At 46.3% G+C, this 17,896-nt stretch overlaps 1 long non-coding RNA gene across 1 annotated transcript; it reads right to left on the minus strand.

Annotated features, from left to right (window-relative positions):
* Positions 1-1,917: 1,917 nt before the first annotated feature.
* LOC122681386 lies at positions 1,918-16,296 on the minus strand. The gene is made up of 3 exons (XR_006336953.1): positions 16,200-16,296; positions 3,988-4,155; positions 1,918-2,226 (listed from the first exon to the last, which is right to left on the minus strand). It is a non-coding gene; the product is annotated as an uncharacterized LOC122681386 (long non-coding RNA).
* Between the last annotated feature and the right edge of the window lie 1,600 nt (positions 16,297-17,896).

The following is a 17,896-nucleotide window of genomic DNA, read 5'->3' on the forward strand; positions in this document are numbered from 1 at the left end:
ACTGAGCCACCCGGGGAGCCCAAGAGGGAGCTTTTTGAAAGCCCCAAAGTTCTTCCACATGGAGGAAGCTGGCTTACTATCTGTATAGTTTTTTGGCAAACTTTGGGGGGGATAAGTGTGATACCTCTTGGGGTATCAGTTCAGCTCACAACAGCTTCTCCATCACTCCTGTGTGTACCCCGAGTCCATGACCTCAAGTGAGGTGAGTCCCTGGAGGACGCATTTGTCCTTCACAACCCTGCCCTCCTGTGACAGCTGATGCGACAAGGCGTGGATGCTTGCCAGAAGCCAGATTGATCCATCCTTGCTCTGGGGAATGTGGAATTGCCTTGGGGATGGACTGCCAGGCTGCTTCTCCATGATAGCATCTGATATGTGTAAACACGGAACAGCCATTTGCCGCCATAATAAGAGAGTAATAGAGAAAGCAACCTATAGAAGAAAAGAATGAGGCAGGAATGTAGAGAGGCAGAGGTGAAAGATGGAGGGTCTTGTCTGGCTGGATTCTCTCATCCTCACTTTTTTCTTTAGTATTGACTTTGGCTGTGCTGGGTCTTGTTTTGGGGCACAGGGTCTTCACTGCGGCACACAGGCTCCAGATCACCCGGGCTCAGCAGCTGCGTTAAGCGGGATCTAGTTCCCAGTGTGTGCGTGCACGCTCAGTTGCTCAGTCCTGTCTGACTCTTTGCGATCCCACGGGCTGTAGCCCAGAGCAGGGCCCGGACCCAGATCCCCTGCACTGGGAACACAGCGTCTTACCCAGTGACCACCTGGCGAGTCCACGAGCTTCCCGCTTCTTGGCGCTCTTTCTTCCGAAAGCCTAACTGCCTTCCTGGACACAGGACTCCTTTGTGCCCTTGTTATAAATCCCCTCCCTTTTTTATTTCCACTAGTCCAACTGGGCTGCTTCACTAGTAACCGAGTGTCTTAAGTACTGCAGAGTGCAGCAGCAGGTGGCTCAGTCTACGGAAGACGTAACAGCAAGTCCAATTCAGCCACTGGAAGAGTGGCCTCGGGAAGTCAGTATATTTACGTTTCTGGGATCATTTAAGTAGGAGCTGAATGACCCTAGGTAACTGGGGATCATAAGAGATGGTTGGATGGCATCACTGACTCAATGGACATGAGTCTGAGCAAACTCTGGGAGATGGTAATGGACAGGGAAGCCTGGCGTGCTGCAGTCCATGGGGTCATAAAGAGTCGTACACAACTTAGCAACTAAACAACAAGGAGAATCTTGCACTTGGATTTCAGAGTTTTGAAACTGACTGTGGGTTTTGCCACTCCCTTGCTTTGGGCTCTTGAACAATGTTCTTAAGCTTCAGTGATCCTGTTTTTTTTTTTTTTTTCTGCAGAAAGGGGGAGAATAGGCAACCTTATAGAACTATTGTGAGGATAAGATAACCTAATATGCTAGTTTCTTACTACTCCTGTTCCAGTTCCAGTTCAGTCGCTCACTCGTGTCCGACTCTTTGCAACCCCATGAACTGCAGCACGCCAGGCCTCCCTGTCCATCACCAACTCCCGAGTCCACCCAAACCCATGTCCATTGTGTCAGTGATGCCATCCAGCCATCTCATCCTCTGGTGTCCCCTTCTCCTCCTGCCCCCAATCCCTCCCAGCATCAGGGTCTTTTCAAAATCAGTCAGCTCTCCACATCAGGTGGCCAAAGTACTGGAATTTCAGCTTCAACATCAGTCCTTCCAATGAACACCCAGGACTGATCTCCTTCAGGATGGACTGGTTGGATCTCCTTGCAGTCCAAGGGACTCTCAAGAGTCTTCTCCAACACCACAGTTCAAAAGCATCAATTCTTTGGCACTCAGCTTTCTTTATCGCCCAACTCTCACATCCGTACATGACCACGGGAAAAATCATAGCCAGAAACAGCAACAAACTTAGTGGCTTGAAAAAGAAATTTATTATTTTCCAGTTCTAGAGGTCAGACATCCCCTCTGGAGGTTCTAGGGGAGAACCCACTTCCTTGGCTTTTCCAGCTTCTGGAGGCTATGTGCCTTTCTTGATTCACGGTCCCTTCCTGCATCTTCAAAGAGCATCTCTTCAGCCTCCGCCTCCATCGTCACAGCTCCTCTGATGCTAAGCCTCCCGCCTCCATCATTCACTTACAGAGACCCTGTGATTATACTGGACCCTCTGGGTGATCAAAGATACTCTCTTAAACCCATTTGCAGGGCAGCAGTGGAGACGCAGACAGAGAGAACAGACCTGTGGACACAGCGGGGGAGGGAGAGTGGGACGAATGGAGAGAGTGGCAGGAAAGACACACATCATCTATGTCAGACAGTTTGGGAGAACTTGCCGTGTCCCTCAGGGAGCTCACCCTGGTGCTCTGTGACAACCCAGAGGGGTAGGACGGGGTGGGAGGCGGAGGGACGTTCAAGGGGGAGGGGACACATGGTACCTAAGGCTGAGTCATGTTGATGTATGGCAGAAAGCAACACAATATTGTAATAAAGCAATTGTCCTCCAACTGAAAAAAATTTTTTTAAAAAAGACACTCTCTCATGTAAATCCTTAACTTCATCACACCAGCAGCATCTCTTTTGCCACAGGAGGCACTATACTCACAGATTCCAGGATCGGGATGCAGGCATCTTTAGGGGGGCCGCTATTCTGCCTCCATACCTAACGACAGGAAGAGCTAACTTTTATCGAAAGCTGTCTAAGAGGCAGTGTGCTAAATTCTCTTATGCAGATTGCTTTATTGAAGCAGCACCACAGTTCCTGGCAGAGAGACTCAGGAAGGTGAAATGACTGGCCTCAGAACACCCAGTTGGGAAGTGGCAAAGCTGAGACCCGAGACTCGTCATTTTACCTCGGGGTCCTCTCTGAACCACCCGCGAGGGCTGCAAGGCCGCAGGCCTAACTTCAGGCTGCAGAGTCTGTGGGAACCAGAAAGGACTCAGGCCGTCTTCCGAGCTCAGTGGCTGTGGAGCTCCAGCCCATAGGCGCCAGTGTTCCTGCAGAATCCCTATGTCAGCATCATTCACGTGACATGGCCCAATTATGACATGCTGGAAATCAACTCAAATGTTTAAAAAAACTTTGTGCAGCCAAATAATATAGACTGATGGGTGTACCTCACCCCTACACTATCAATTTAAGATATCTTCAGTAATAAACTATATATATATTGGTATTTGAAGATCTCTGGCTCATCGTAATGACTAACAGGTGGTTAGCAGTTACTATATGCCTGGCATGATGCTACATGCTTTACTGTCTTATTTCATTCACTAGTCTGGGTTCTTAATTAACAATTTAATTCCTTAGTTGGAAAGTTATTTTTATTTTTAATGGGATTCTTACTGGCAAGTGTCAGATGTTGATGAAGGCTCTTCTAGAGCAAAGGTTTAACCTTGGGCTTTCCTGGAGGCTCAGATGGTAAAGAATCTGCCTGTAATGTGGGAGACAGGGTTTGACCCCTGGGTCAGGAAGATCCCCTGAAGAAGGGAATGGCCACCAACTCCAGTATTCTTGCCTGGAGAATCCCATGGACAGAGAAGCCTGGTGGGTCCATGGGGTCGCAAAGAGTTGGACACAACTGAGCGACTAACACTTTTCGGTTGATCTTGGTTCCAAACTTGGCTACCCCATTGCACTAACTGTGATGGTGAGCAAGTTAATGTACCTCTCTGAAGGTATTTTCTCATCTATAAAGTTTGTTCATAGCTTTCTGAAAGGATCTCTATGACAACATGATCGTAGGTGGAAGCACTTTCTGAAGCACCATACAGATATTACTTATAATTCACACATAATTTACCAGAAGAACTGACTCAGGAGGTAAAGAGCACAGAGACTGTGGTTCCTGTTATAAACAGATGATGGAGATTAAATGTTTCCAGCTAGAACTCGTCACGTATCGAGTCTCAGGGCTGGAGGGAGCCTCCACTGTACAACTTCAACTGCCCTGGAGCAAAGACGGACATTTGCTGGCTGGGAAACACGAGTTACAAGTATTACCTTCCTGAGTTTCTAACTCACTGGAGAGATCTGTTTTCTACAGTGGAGACTCACAGACCCAAACTGGCAGCAAAGACTGGGTCTCAGGGAATTCGGGTGCCGCTTGCAAACTGGTCACAAATAAGACGGCTTTAGGACTTTTCAGTTTTCTTGACTCAGTTTTCCCACCTGGTAAATGGGGCAAATTGGAAAAAAATTATGTAGTCTCTAATATGATCTAGCCTGTTACTTAAAAAAAAAACAAAAACTAAAAAGAGATATATGAATTCCTTGCCAAGCAGCTTTAGAACTTTTTGTATTTTCCAAAGCCGTTCTGTCTTGGAGAGTAGAATGGTGGTTACTAGAAGCTGTGGTGGGGACAGGTGATGGAATAGGAGAGACGTTTAAGGTACCAACTTGTAACTGGTAGAAAAAGAAGTCCTGGATCTAGCACACGGCATCGTGACTGCCGCAAACAATACCGTACTAGAAACAACACATTTGCTAACAGACTAGATCCTAATTACTTCCGCCACAAACAAAAAAGTAATTATGAGACTCGATGGACACATTAGCTCACACGACAGTGGCAATCACATTGCAATTATAAATTAATCAGCCCAATGTGCAGATCGTAAACTTACACAATGTTACATGTCAAACACATTTTAATTTAAAAAATGCTTTCTGTTTTAAAGGCATCTGGATTAAAGAAAATTTAAGAAAGAGAAATAATGAAAGACCCATTCAGTAATATCCCAACAACCTAAAGACAACCAATAATTGATTTTTATTCTTTTTTTCTATCCCTAAACTCTTGGTTGCTGGGGGATGGGGTGGGCTGGGAGTGGCGGGGGCGGAGGAAGGGATTGTTAAGGACTTTGAGAAGGTCACGTACACACGCTTTATTTAAAATAGAGAACCAACAAGAACCTACTGAATGGCACAGGGAACTCTGCCCGATGTCTGTGGCAACCTGGACGGGAGGGGCTGCGTGAGGACAGATCCATGTATATGTGTGGCTGAGTCCCTTCGCTGCCCACCTCACACTGTCACAGCACTATTAATCGGCTATACCCCAGTACATGTTTCTGCTGTTAAATAAATAAAAAATAATTGTACTCATGAATAAAAGAATAAAGGCATCTGGACATCAGAAAAAATGTAAATGAAACGTTTATAATATTCATGTTGTTGAAGCTAAATGTTCAGACAAGGCCTTCCTCTCTTGGTCATGACCTTCCAGCTGTCACCTTCAGAGGCAGCCACAGTCACAGGGCTCTGCCATGTTCTGCAGAGACGGTCTGGGCTAGTGGCTCTCCGCGGGGGTGATCTGACCCTTGGGGACGGTGGGCAGTGCCTGGAGACAGCTTCGGCTGTGACTGCTGAACGAGCTGCACAATGGGCACCGAGCGGGCAGAAGCCAGGGGTCTCAGCAACGCCCCGGCCCACCCCACAGCAAAGAACCATCTGGCTCCGAATGTCAACAGTGCCGAGGCTGAGAACCCTTGTTGTGTGCACATATTAGCACATACAAGTGGGCATGCACACGCAAACACACGTACACACCTGCTCTCTTATATACGAGCAGCAGACACACCAACCACTTCACTTCGCCTTTTCCTTTCCACTGAGCTGTGGAGCTTGCTCTGTATCTGCACAGACTCCTTCAAGCTGCAGAGTATGCTGCTGCATAAATGATCGTTTATTTGCTCAGCCTCCTGTTGAGAGACATTTAGATAGTTCCCAGCTTCCACAAACAATACTGTGGTGATTATTTTACTGTACTTATTTATTTCTGGCTTCCCTGCATTTGGGGGCTTTGCCTGAGCGTTCTCTGCTTGAGGCGAGTGGGACGACCCCTCGCTGCCGTGTGCACCTCGCATGGAGGCGGCTCGTCTCGCTGCGCAGCCCGGCTCCGGGGCGAGCGGCCTCCGTGGTCTCAGCAGTGGCGGCCGTGGGCTCTTCAACATGGGCTTGGGGGGTGTGCGGCATGGGCTTAGCTGCCCCCCTACTTGTAGGCTCTTCCGGGACCCGGGATCCAACCCACGTCCCCTGCGTTGGCAGGTGGATTCTCATCTGCTGCGCCACCAGGGAAGTCCAACAGTGCTAAGATTCGTGTTCACAAATGCCCACGTGCTAGCGCTGTCTGCCTGACAGCTCCTGTAAGCGGGGTAACCAGATCAAACAGCACGCGGCTTTAAAATGTCGACATATGTTGTTCTGTTTGTGTGTCCTCAGTAGCGTGGTCATGTCCAACTCATTGTGGCCTCAGGGACTGTAGCCTGTCAGGCTCCTCTGTCCATGGAATTTCTTAGGCAGGAATACTGGAGTGGGTTGCCATTTCCTTCTTCAGAGGATCTTCCTGACTCAGAGATCGAACAGACCCAAGTCTCTTGCATCTCCTGGCAGGTGGATTGTTTACCACTGTCCCAGGTTACCACCTGGGAAACCTACAATGTCGATAGGTGTTACCAAAAGTCCTGAAAAGACAACTGATTTTACATTCTTCCTGAGGATGGAGAGAGCGACTCTTGTTGGCACCTCACCAACAGAATACTGCCTTTGTCTTTCAGTGGATTCAGTTTCAATTAATTGCACACCTCAAACCAACTGCAATTTCCAACCGTTCATTTTTCAACAGATATTTAATTCTCTGTGTTAGGTCCTGGGGTGGGGTGGGAGGGGAAGAATAGATTTTTAAAAAAATTTTTTTACTTTATATTGGGGTATAACCAATTAGCAATGTTGCGATGGTTTCCGGTGGACAGCGAAGGTACTCAGCCACACAGATATATGTGTTCACTCTCCCCCACACTCCCCTCCCACTTAGGCTGCCGAAAAAACCCTGAGCAGAGCTCCCTGTGCGAACGCAGCAGGTTCTTGTTGGTTATCCACTTTAAATAGAGCAGTGTGTACATGTCCATCCCAAACTCCCTATCTCTTTCCCCCACTGGAAGAATAAATCTTGGTGTCTACCCTTAGAGGTACTCCCAGTAGACAGAAGGACACACAGTTTGTACTAGCGAGTGATAAATTCTATAAATTTGGCCCAGTATAGCAGGGTGCCTAGGGGCTTCCCCGGTGGCTCAGCAGTAAAGAACTGACCTGCAATGCAGAAGATGCGGGTTTGATCCCTGGGTCAAAAAGATCCCCTGCAGGAGGGCACGGCAATCCACCTCAGTATTTTTGCCAGGAAAGTGCTGTGGACAGAGGGGCCTGGTGGACTACGGCTAACGCAGGTGCAAAGAAGCGGACGTGACGGAAGCAACTGAACGTGCAGCTGAGCACGCACGGAGGGCGCCTCGTTCCTCTTCTTGCCTCCATGTGGGCCCACTGTGTGTCTAATCTCTTAATTTTTCAAGACATGTTCAGAAAGTTGAGCTTTATACGACAGCTCCTTATTTTGAAATGTGGGCAAAAAATTCAAATGATTAAAAAACACTGTGAGAGTCACAGAAACCAGGTTTGAAGGGAGGCGCTAGCTTGGGGACTGTAAACTGTAAAGCTCTGATGCTCAGCTTTTATTGCTTCTCGAGGAGACTAACGGATGCAAAACCTCCCTCCATAGGGTCCAGGGCTGTGTGGCATATCTCTGCATGCATCCTTATTTCTTCAGGATAAATTCTCACAAGTGGAACTGTTCAATAAAATAAGGATCCAAGGCATGTGATATATATTGCCAAGGCTTTCCCAGGTTCCCTTGCCAATGCTGGGAATTAATAATAAAAGCACCCTTCTGCTAGTTTTATAGTTAAAATATTGTCATTGTTATTTTATTATTTATGATATTCTTGGCTAAAAATTTTGGTGATTACATAGATCTGGAACACTCAATAGCACTGGTAGGAATGCAGAATGGTACAGCTGCTTGGCAAAACAGTTGCCAGTTTCTCGAAACGTTAAACATATACCTAATCTATGACTCAGCCATTCCATAATTAGGTGTTTTCCCAAGAGAAGAGGAAATAGGTATGAAGACTTGTGCACAAATGCTTATAAAGGCTCTAATAGCAATAGCCCCAAATTGAAAATAACCCACATACATGTCCATCAACAGATGCATGGGTAAACAAATTACTGTTTGGCCATTCAATGGCATATTATTTGGAATCAAAAGGAATGAATTGTTGACACATGTGATAATATGAATGAATCTTAAGATCATTATGCTCAAAGATGCCAGACAAAAAAGATTACACGCTGTATGATTCCGCTTACTCTAAAATCTCTAGAAAATACACATTAATCTGTAACGACAAAAAGCAGTTTTGGTGCCTGGTGATGGTGTTGGGGACAGAAAAGAAAGATCACAGAGGAAATTGGAGAATAAAGGACACACCCACTGGTAGTGGTGGTTTTACAGGGATACACGGAGGACCAAGCATATTAATACCAAACTGAATTCAGTAAAAATGTGCAGTTTATCAAGTGTTAACTACATGTCAATAAAACCGCTTTTTAAAACCTCCCCAAATACTACATTCTGCTTGTTGTCTTGTTACTGTTATTGCTGTCGTCTGCTAAGCAAGGACACTGACTTGATGAGGCTGCCTGTGAACTGCACAGCTTCGGGAATTCAATCCAAATAGGCCAGGATGTGAGCGCGCCCCCTGGAGGTGTGTAGTGAAGGCAACAGCCTCACTAATAGGTTGGATAAACACCCCAGGGTTCACTGACAGCTTTTTCTATTTCTTCTTGTGGGAGCTGTCTTTTGGAAACCATTCACAAGCCCTCTCTGCGTATTAAGTCAGGTTCTCAAATGAGTGCCTGTCGTCCGGGTGGCAAAGCTGCTGTCCAGCTTTGCATTTTGGAGCTGATTTTGCGACTGAAGAACCGGTGACATTTACTTCTGATCTGATAACTTATTTCTTGGCAAAGCACTGCCTTGTGAACGCCTTTCCTGGCACCTAGGACCAGGGCTTCAGCACTTGTTACTTTAGAAAACAGGTTTGTCCAGCAACTTGTATTCGTAATCTTCTGCGTGATTTGTCTGATCGAGTCCATTATCCCTGAGGTTGGTGGCACTGGCTTACAGGTCAAATGCATTTCTTTGATGGGCACTCTGAGGTGCTTGCCAAAAACGCCACTCAACAAAGTGACCGTCAAGAGTGCTTCTCTTCTTCTCTTCTTGGTATTTTTAGTGATCACCATCACTTATCTAGGTACTGCTAGCTCTATTTTTTCATATAAGGATGCTAACTTTAAGAGAAGTGAAAAATCTCATCCAGGGTCACTTGGGGAGCAGGTGAAGAAGCTACTGAGCTCATACTGGTCAGACTCCAAACCTCAAACTATCTCCCAGTTACAATTCTGGGCTTCAGTCTGTTCTTAGGGGGTCTGTCTGTCTTTATTTTAAAAGAGAAAGACAGAAACATGCTTCATCTTTTAACCCTGATAACAAACCTACGATCCTGTGCACAATAGACCCTGAGGTCTGGTGGGTTTTCAGAGAAAAAGTAACAGTTCTGTGTGGGGTTAGATGGAGGAAGGGGTTTCTAAAATGTTTTCATTTCAGTCCTACAAACAAACATATAATGGATCCAAAGGCAGTAAGGCAACAGGCTCGCGTGGTCACACACTCCCCCAGCGGTCAGACTGTGTGTGATCACACCGGGAGCGACGTTTCTCAGCTTTGGCAGCATTGCAGCTTGGGGCAGGCAGTGAGCTCACAGCGGCGGGTGCAGTCCACGCACTGGCGGATGTTCACAGCATCCCTGGCCTCTCCTCACTAGATGCTCTGTGCGTGTAGGTGTGCTAAGTTGCCACAGTCGTGTCTGACTCTCTGCGACCCCATGTCCGTGGGATTCTCCAGGCAAGAATACTGGAGTGGGTTGCCATTTCCTCCTCCAGGGGGTCTTCCCGACCCAGGGATCAAACCTGCATCTCTTATGTCTCCTGCATTAGTAGGCGGGTTCTTTACCACTAGCACCACCTGGGAAGCTGAGATGCTCTGTGGTGATGGGCAAAATTGTTTCCAGACATTGCCAAATGTCCTCAGGGGCAGGAGGTGTGGATAGAATTGCCCCTGTGAATTAATCACTAGTCTGTGATTAAAAAAGGCTTAACAAGGACTTTCAGAGCCCCAAAGAAATATCCTTAGACTATAGGGTATACGGGGCATTTCTCTCCCTCGCTCACCCTGACTCGCAGAAATTCCTAGTGGAAGCTAAATGTTTGATTAGCACACTTAGAAGCCTGAAAAACATTTAAACACATGGTTGATTCAAAGAAAACATTTATCATCCTTTTCTCATCACAGATGACACTCACTGAATTCATACTATTTGTCAGTCTCAGGGCTAAGTTCCTTTACGCATTTTATCTCATTTAATACTCAGAGCTTTAAAAAATAGGAATAAACATTATCCCCGGGTTACTGATGAAGAAACAGACATTGAGGGAGATGAAATAACTTCTTCAAACTCACTCAGAAGAACTGATGCATCTGGGACCTTCACCCAAATTTGTTTCATGCTAGGTTCACTCACCATACTGATTTCCAAAATTATATTCACTCACAGTGGGGAATTTAAAAGCCCCAAAACAAAAACAAAACAAAAAGACAGAGAAAAAAAATCACTGCTAATCTCACCATCTAGCAATCACCAGTGTTGACTTTTTTTTACAAATCCATCTAGTCTTTTTTCTCTGTGTTTAAAAACATATGTACTGCAGGAAAGTTAGGACATGTTTAAAATTCTATTTTTTTCTCTTGACATCTGGGACTGCTTTTCCATCACAATGTTAAATATTCTTCACTAGCATCATTTAAAAGGGCTGTGGTGTGCCAGTAGGGAACATTTAAGCAAATCTCTCATTCCAGTTTGCATTTTTTCTCCCTCCTTTTTCCCTTCCTTCCTCTTCCACGTTATCTACTCAGGATGAATTCCTGGCTGTTGAATCCTCAAGCAGTGGTTGTCATAGTTTTAAAGCTCTTGATGCATGCTGTATAATTATATTCTCCCAAAGGCTGTACTGATTTACAGTTTACCTGCACAGTGTGGATGGATATATTTGTTTCTTCCAAGAAACTCAAGACTTTAAACTTAAAACAGACACACACTTGCAGATGTTACAAAGGAAACCATATTTGGTTTTTATTTGCATTTTTTGACTCCCAGTAAGTTTGAAATTTCTTTATGAAATGTATGAGAAATGTATGTTCTTAAAAAAAAGTTCTGGGGCAGCAGTGGTGAAATATAGATTCTCTGAAATGTGAGTAATATTCAGATCCCTTTCAAAGAAAAGATAGCCTCGTAAATGCCCTGTTAACATTTACACTGAATCACACAACACAAACGCAGAGCAATGTAAGAGGAGGCCTCCGTTTCTTACCCTCACAGCTCTTTAGGAACCCTAAGGTCAAAGCAAACTCACAGATTAACACAAAACAAAGCTGTGAAAACTGCCAAACCCAAATTAGCCACAATAATTTAATATGGTGGTTGAAACAACTGCACAGAAGTGAAATCTGGAAATCTGTGCAGGCAGCGTGGACCCCAGTCACACGCGCTTTCTGACGATGCGATGACTCAGCCCGCCCACCACTTTTCATCTCTGGGACCAAAGGGAGAGAAACAAAGCCTTCCCGGGGCGCAGATGCACCCTCTCCATGTTCTGCCTGCCTCTCGTTCCTTCCCAGTCATTCCACAAATAAAGTGATGTAACTCGGGCCAGTGACTGCCAACCCGAGCACAGGAGCCAGAGGATGCTCAGTTAGAATACAGAGAGATTTATTTCCAGATGACTTGTAAAAAAGGAACAGAACACGTAAATTATTTCCCTTTAAACTTTTAAAAATTGGAATAAGATCACTTTACAATGCTGTGTTAGTTTCTGCTATACAATGACATCCTCCTCTTAAGACAACTCGAAAAGCTGACTTTGCTGGATTCTGAAAGCACAGAGCAAGGATAAGACAAACTCAAAGCAAGTCAGAGCCACAACTTTCTCATCTGTAAAATGGAACAATAATAACTACCTCATGGGATTGGAGTGGGTTGAGGAAGAATAATGCAGATAGGCTGCTCAAAACACGCCAACATGTTCTCAGTTCCTCAATTGGTTTCTGTGGGATTTTAAAATGACTCTAACTATGTTGTCTTTACAGGAGAAATGCTGCATTCCAAATTGGGACCACGAGTGATTTTCTAAAAAGTCCCCAAAATACATGCTCCAGGGTTCTCACACTTGCTCCCCTTAGCCTAGGGGTAGCTGGAGGGCTCTACAAGAGGATTTGCGTTCATTTCTATTGGTATGATTCAATTTGATTAGTCTCCCTGATCAAACAGTGGGCTGTATTTGAAGGGATTCTTCTAAGAGAGAATTACTGGCTTCTATGCTGCATAAACAGCTTCCCTGGTGGCTCAGATGGTAAAGAATCTGTCTGCAAAGCAGGAGATGTGGGTTCGATCCCTGGGCCAAGAAGATCCCCTGGAGAAGGGAACGGCTCACCCACCCCAGTATTCTTGCCTGGAGAATCCCATGGACAGAGGAGCCTGGTGGGCTACAGTCCATGGGCTCACAAAGAGTCAGACACTACTGAGCGACTAAAGAACAACGCCAACATGCTGCCTCAAGAGCAGGAAGCTGACTCCCAGCTTTCTGCTTGGGGCCTGACTCCTGTGGAAGGCTCCCCAGAGATCTCTGCTCTCCTTCCTGCCACGCCCTCCAGGAAGACAGCGTTTCAGCCCTTCCTGCCAGCAAACTCCTGGGAAAATAAAGCCGGCCTCACTGGAGACAAACCCCTGTCACGCCAGCTGGCAGGAATGGAATTACATGCATGTTCTGTTGATGTTTCCTGCATGTCTCCTGAAGATGTAAATGTACTACCCTCCTTTCTGTAGTAGCAGGAGCGAGTGAGGACACATTTAATGCTTACATTAAGGCCCTGTGGGTCCTCAGCCCCCTAGCCCATACCTCCCTAAAGATGAGACTCATGGAGCCGCACGCTCACAGTGAAAGCCTGCCAGCTCCTCCAAACCTTTCTGAGAAAGCCTTTGGAAGCCTGCCTTGATGATGACGAACTGGGGTCCAAATTTACATATGATAAGTTGCAAAAACTTCCAGGAGTTTCACCATTTTGACAAATGTCTACATTTGTAGCTATGGCCCTAACTGACACAGAACCCACCCTTACTACCCCTCCCCATAAATTCCCTCGGGTCTCCTCCCAGTAATAACTGCCCACCCCCACAGCAGTTCTCACAGCTCAGAACAGGCTTGCCAGTTCTAGAGCTTCATGTAAATAGAACCAGGCAAAATGCACACAGGTGTTTGTGTCTGGCTTCTTTCATAATTCTAATGTGTTCTGTTTATTATGGTTTATTGGCTTGTCTCTGGCTGCACTGGGTCTTCTCTGCCACACACGGGGCTCCTCTGCTTGGGGTGCAGGGGCCCCTCTTTGTTCCGAGCACGTGCTCCAGGTGTGCAGGTTTCACTAGCTGTGGCGGGGGGCTTCGCGGCTCTGAGGCAGGTGGGATCTCCCCCTGACCAGTAACTGCACAAGGCCCCCCCGCCAGAGACAGGAGACTCCCGACCACGGAACCACTAGGAAAGCCCCTGCAATGCTCCTGAGCCTCATTCATGTTGTCGTGGGCATTGTAGTTCGTTCCTGTCGATTTATTTCTGCTTGCTTTGTTGCCCATGCCACTGGACCTGCAGACTCTCAGTTCCCTGCCAGGGGTCCTGACTTCCCCCTTGTTGCTGTTGTTTAGTTGCTGAGTTGTGTCTGGCTCTTTGTGATCCCATGGACTGTAGCCTGCCAGGCTCCTCTATTCATGGGATTTCCAGGCAAGAATACTGGAGTGGGTTGCCATTTCCTTCTCTAAGGGACCTTCCCAACCCAGGGATCAAACCAGTAATCTCTGGGTCTCCTGCATTGGCAGGCAGATTCTTTACAGCTGAGCCACTGGGGAAGCTTGATCACTGAGTAATACACCATGTCAAAATTTTGTAACTTCAAAGAGTCACTCCCCCCACCCCCCCACAATTCTGAGGTTGACGGGGCTCAGACGGACAGTTTTCCTGCTCCACCATGTCAGCTGGAGCTTTAGCCACTGGACACAGAGTTGGCAAAAGATGTGCAATAATGCCATGTACCATTTCCACCATACAAGTTAAGTATCTCAAGAGCAAAAGTGAAATGTAGGAAAACCATTAGAAAGTTATGAGTTTTGAGTATTTGTCTCAAGTTATATATGTGTTATAAAATATACATCAAATTGACCACTTGAGCCATTAAGTGTCCAATTCAGGGGCATTAACTATATTTACAGTGTTGCATAACCATCACCACTATTTCCAGGATGTTTTCATCATCCCAGTCAGCAGCTCTGTCCACATCAATCAATAACTCCTATTCCCTTCTCCCTCCCCAAGTCCCTGGGAATCTCTATCCTTTCTGTCTCTATGAATGTCCCTATTCCAGGTACCTCATAAAAGTAGAAACTCACAGTATTTGTCCTTTTATGTCTAGCTTCTTTCACTTAGCTTATCCTTTGTATTTAACATCCTTTATTTAATTGTACATTTGTAGAATTTTAAATTTTTCATAAACTATATTTAATAGGGGAAAATAATATGAAATATATGTGTATATATTAGTATATACATGTATGTATAACTGAGTCACTCTGTTGTACAGCAAAAATTAACACAACATTGTAAATCAACCCTACTTCAATAGAATTAGTTTTTTTTAAAAGCTGTGTTTAACATCCGGCTTGTGAGCTTCCTGCAGATTTAACCGTCAGCTCCCACATGCCCATGGAGTGGCCTCTAGCACTGTCCTGAGCCCACCTGTGGTCCAGCCATTCATGGGTCCAGAATCCCAGCTTGGAACTCTCATCCCCACAGCCCTGCTCTTTGTCTGGGTCCCAGTGGACTTGCCAACCTCATTCTATCTCATCATCAGCAACCCATCACAAACCATGGCAGAAGCCAGGCATCCTAACCACCCATCTAGAAACGTGGCTGACAAACACCTGGGAACACAGATGGTGTTTCTGTAGCAAGGCCAACCCTTACTGACTCACGTTACACCAAATCTATGCTACACTGGACCCTCCCCTTAAAAAGCAGAGGTATCACTTTGCCGACCAAGTTTCGTATAGTCAAAGCTATGGTTTTCCCAGTAGTCACGTACAGATGTGAGACTTGGACCATAAAGAAGTTTGAGCATCGAAGGATTGATGCTTTTGAACTGTGGTGTTTGAGAAGACTCTTGAGAGTCCCTTGGACGGCAAGAAGATCAAACGAGTCAATCTTAAAGGAAATCAACCCTGAATATTCATTGGAAGGACTGACGCTAAAATTGAAGCTCCAATACTTTGGGCACCTGATGCAAAGAGCCAGTACACTGGAAAAAACCCTGATGCTGGGAAAGATTGAAGGCAAAAGGAGGAGGGGGTAGCAGAAGATGAGATGGTTAGATAGCATTGACGACTCAATGGACATGAATTTGGGCAAACTCTGGGAGATAGCAGAGCACAGGGCAGCCTGGCATGCTGCAGTCCATGGGGTTGCAAAGAGCTGGACATGACTTAGAGACTGAATGACGACAAAGTCATTCTGCATTTTGTTAAGAGAAGAAAATTGAGAAAACAACTTGCTCTTGAAATAGCAGTGTGTCATGCAAATTTTCTTCATAGCTTAGAAATGAAAGTCTCTCACCAGGATTACATGTTCACATCCCTCAATCACTTGAACCTAACTAGTCTGGGCAGAAGCCTTTTAATATACACGGACTGTGCATGCCCCCTAATTTTATAAATTTTTGGACAGAAGGTGAGGATATGACTTACACATTACAGTTTAACCTTTCCCCCCATTTTCTTTGCAAGGGTTTAGCCACTTCCCTCCTAGGAACATAAGCTCACAGTGAAATGACTCAGTTAGTGCATCTGACAATGAGATTAGAAGGGCTGAATATCCAGTAAGGCAGCAAAGGCCGGAGGTCAGCTCCCATGGGGACTGCAGCTGGGGCTGGGCGCCCGCACACAGATCCTCAGGTCTGCCGGGGGCTCTCACCTCTGGGCCTCCAGGCAGGCTGCTCAGTCCCTCTGCGCCTCCCTCGGTCATCAACCCGAGGCCGGCTGGGGTGGACGGCTGCCATGCCAGCCTCTCACCCATCTTCCGTGTTCCCTCCGCCCCCACACACTCCTCAACACAGCCAGCACTCCGGCCACGGCCCCTCCCTCCAGCTGCCCTGCCAGACGCTCCCCACTCACCGTGCGCACGCTCTCACTCGAGTCCATCCTGGCCGCGGTGCCGCCTCTCCAGATGGGGGTTTCCTGACCGCTTCATCCGAAAGCACACCCCTCTCTGCCAAAATCACTGCGTCCCCTCATCCGGCTCTGTTTTCTCCACAGTAATTTTCTCCGTGATGGCCCAGGATGTACTTGTTTTGTTCTTAACAGCATTATTGAGATATCATTCACAAACCATATAATTCACCCATTTAAAGTGTGCAATTTCATGGTTTTTAGTATATTCATAGCCTTGTGTAACCATCACCACAGTCAACTTTAGAACATTTTCATCATCTCAAAAAGGAACTCGGTACCCTCTGGATATCACTCTTTATTATCCCCTTTCTCAGCCCTTAGCAAACCACTCATCTACTTTTTGTCTTAGATTTGCCTATTTTGGACATTTCCTATAGATAGAATCATGTAATATGTGGTCTTTTGTGAGTGGCTTCTCTCACTCAGCATAGGGTTTGCAAGGCCCACCTAGGGTGCAGCATACTTTGGGGCGTCATTCCTTTGTAAAGCCTAATAATTCTCCACTGTATAGACACGTTACATTCAGTAGTTGGTGGACGGCAGGGTTGTGTCTTCCTTTTGGCTATCATAAATAACTCTGCCAATAAACTTTCAAGTTTTTGTGTAGACATGTTTCTTCATTTTCTCTTGGGTGCAGATCTATAAGTGAATTTCTGGGTCATATGGTAACTCTATATGTAAACGTTTGAGGAGCTGCCAGCTGGTTTTCCAGAGTGGCTGGCGTTTTATATTTCCACCGGCAGCGTATCAGTGTCCAGCTTCCCCACAACCTCGCCAGCCAAAGTGTATTTGTTCACCAGTCCACTGTCTCCACTTCTGGAATGTAAGTGGCCTGAGGGAGGGGACTTTGTTGAAGCCGTTCACCTCTGTACACTCTTCGCCACTGCAGAATACAGTGGATGAAAATATTGGATAAATGAATGATTCTAGCTTTCCTCTTTCTGTAGAAAGTAGCATTGCCTTTGGCATCTTTAAAACTTGAAAATATTGTTGATTGCGGAGTCAGTTTGAAACGCTGCATATGTACACTTAATTTTTAGGCTGAATTTAATTCACCTGTCCCCCTTCCCTCCTCCCAAAGACACACATTTTCACAATTACCACTCTCCCCATTAATTCTCACAACTGCAAACAAATCTATGGACTCCCATCAAGGCCACAGAGACTGAACATGTGTGTGTGGAGCTGAGCCCCGCAATAAGCAAGGCCGCTTCCCAGCTCTGTACCACCCACCCTCCCTGCTGGGAAGTCGTCCTAGGAAGGGGAGATGTGACTGCCCGCAAGCACGTGGGCACAGACAGGCCCCCCGTGTGCATCCCTTTAGTCTGGCTCAGAGGATCTCCAACCTTGAATGTGTACAAAACGGGCCCAGAGCTGTATATACCAGGCCATACCCACACCACGGGAGACTTAGGCTCAAGGGATTCTCAGGCATAACTTGGCTAATGTCATTTTAGGTTAATCCTGGCTTTCAAAGTTATCTTCCACCTCACATCCTGCCTCAGAAAGGATGCCTCTTCATCGTGGCCCCAGAAACGGACTCCAGCAAGGGAAGAGAGCCCGCGGGCTTCGCTGGGGGGATGGCTGACGACACGTGATGTGGCGCTTGCCAGCCGCATGCTGAGTGTGCTCAGCCGCTG

The sequence above is a fragment of the Cervus elaphus genome, chromosome 23 (assembly GCF_910594005.1).
Source record: "Cervus elaphus chromosome 23, mCerEla1.1, whole genome shotgun sequence".
Lineage (NCBI taxonomy): Eukaryota > Metazoa > Chordata > Mammalia > Artiodactyla > Cervidae > Cervus > Cervus elaphus.